Source organism: Humulus lupulus, chromosome 6, assembly GCF_963169125.1.
Source record: "Humulus lupulus chromosome 6, drHumLupu1.1, whole genome shotgun sequence".
NCBI classification, from domain to species: domain Eukaryota; kingdom Viridiplantae; phylum Streptophyta; class Magnoliopsida; order Rosales; family Cannabaceae; genus Humulus; species Humulus lupulus.
In genome coordinates this window covers 106,390,020-106,392,529 of record NC_084798.1, presented here as the reverse complement: position 1 = coordinate 106,392,529, position 2,510 = coordinate 106,390,020, and the positions used below count along the sequence as shown (strand labels likewise).

Below are 2,510 nucleotides of genomic sequence, written 5' to 3'. Positions count from 1 at the left end.
TGATTCATTTCATTGAATTAAGCATATCATCAATATGCCAACTTAGGAAAAAACAATCTATTGACTTGATTGAAAAACAAAGATGCTAAGGAAAAGCCTACACACCATCGAGATAGAATCAATTGCTCCAATAACAGCTGATGCTAGCCACAGGGTAAGCAAGGCACCGCCACCAAAAAGTAAGAAAGAGTAAGTGTCTTCGGATTCAAACTGCAAGTAGTGAAAAATTATCTGTTAATGACAATTAAACTCAGTATACTAACATGTCAGTATGCATGTGTATATATCAACAAACAACAAGCATAACAATAGACATGAAACGGTGTTCTACCCTCATCTTATCTACTAAGAAACTGTGCTTCTGGAGAACCTTGTGTTGCTCAGGTAACCGCTCAGGATAAAGACTCATAAAGCAAATAAGTTTAACTTTCATCACTTCCTGATCTCATCATAGCAAGTAGATAAAAACAAACATCATTTTTAAACACATGATAATTTATAGTTGTCGTGGAGCCTAATAAGATGAGCTTTTGTAGTGGGATTGGAGAAAAATAAACACATGATAATCTTTGTTACTTATATCTCCTAAATTGTACATATATACGAGCCAGTCATTTTAACTGATATAAAATATCACTTTATTGAGAATCATAAGTTTATTTAAAGATATTAAAGATACTTACCATTTGCATAAAGTCTACGAATAACAACAAATTAATACCATCTATGTAAAACTTAGATAAATCAAGTATTAATTGGGGAATAAAACTGAAAATATTACACCTTTAATAAATTTGAATATTGTGAGTTTAGTTTAAAGATATTATTCACATATATCTCAGTGAAGCATTTATTCAAACACTTCTAATGCATTATTTAAAAGATTAGTAATATATACTTTAAATAGGCAAGCAAGACCATCAAAAGCAGTAAAATTATGGAACAGAGCACATCCCACTATATATAACTAAAACTTACCTCATTCACACTCATAAAGCCATTTATATATATTTAGAGCTAAAGAGCATAAATACACGGGTCTTACACTAACACTTACAATCATTATAATTACAAAACTCATAAAATTGATCACTATGATATCAAACTGATTAACATATCTCATATATATGCATATAGCTAGCCGATGGTGGTGGTGGTGGTGGAAGAAGAAGGAGGCTTGTCTTCGATTCTAATGGAGGTGATGACATGATTGGGCTTAGTGGAGTAGTTGAGGGTACTTAGATTAGGAATGTGGAACAGAGAAGTGGGCAGTTCTTTAGGCAAGCTTCGAACCTTGAGTTAAAATCCGTACATACACAAGAAAATAGAATTACAGGTTATTGAGGAATTTAATCAAACAGTTTATATGCACACCAAATTTGGAAAAGAACAAAATATAATATCATCTTAAATGGATTTATATGTTCTCACACCTTGAAATTGTATTTACAAATTAGCTATAGTGTAAAACTTATAATTTCTTGTTCGGTCTTTTTGTGAAGAGAAAAGATCATCACTATCATACTAATCAATTATAGCAATTAAACTAATTTTTTTCCATTTAAAATTTCAAAAAAGAAAAATAAATAGAAAAAAAAGAAAAGAAAAGAGAGAAGAGTTTGTGTTGTGTTACCTTCTGAATACAACTGGCACAATTCCAGCACGGTACTGAGCAATTTGAAAGAAATCAGGCTCGGCCAAATCGAAGTGCTAGAGCGGAGGATTACACTAGCCACCGTTTTCCTTGGATAGAGCAAAGTTTGGGGGACAGAAGTTGGTGGTGGTGACGGTGATGGTTCCGGCGAGGCACCACCAGTGCTTTATTTCAATTGGATTGAAACAATTTTTAAGCAGCTGAGTAAGAACATACCTATTTGTTGAGGATACGAAAGCTTTTCAGGTGGTTTAGAGAAGTCGCGAGAATGATTGCTAGAAATCCATGAGGATGATTGGAGAAATGGATGAGACAATCGGGGATGAGGAGAAATGGATGAGACAATCGGGGATGAGGAGAAATGGGAGAGAGAAAGATTGAGAATAAAATTCTTGTGGTGTGGTTAGGTTGTCGGAGTTGAGGATGATGGTGGTTACGGGAGTGCGGCTAGGGCGAAGGGAAGAGACAGACGAGAAGGAGAAGGGGAAAAAAGGTATGAGAATTGGGTCTCTCTCGGGTCTCACAAATTTTCAGGTCACAAATGAAAAAAAATGTAGGTGGCGCGGGATGGAGTATTATTACCGCCCTTTTTTTCACAAAGTGGCCCATACTCTAGCATAACACTTTTTTATTAGTATTATATTCATGTGTTATTGAAATGGGTATTTGGTGTAGTGAAAGAAAGAAGGAAAAACAGGGGACTCTCTCTCTCTCTGTCGGTTTGGCTATACTTCACCATTCTTTGTGAGTTTTGCAGCTGGAATTCCAGAGTAAGCTTAGGTTGGAGCTTAGGAATAAAGACCTTGGTGAAGCTAGAAGAGCTAGCAGGGATTAGCCACTCAATTGAGGTAAGTAT

General features: G+C 35.2%; 1 pseudogene; it reads right to left on the bottom strand.

The window, feature by feature from the left end:
• Positions 1-376: 376 nt before the first annotated feature.
• On the bottom strand, positions 377-457 carry LOC133787812 (small nucleolar RNA snoR128; annotated as a pseudogene).
• Between the last annotated feature and the right edge of the window lie 2,053 nt (positions 458-2,510).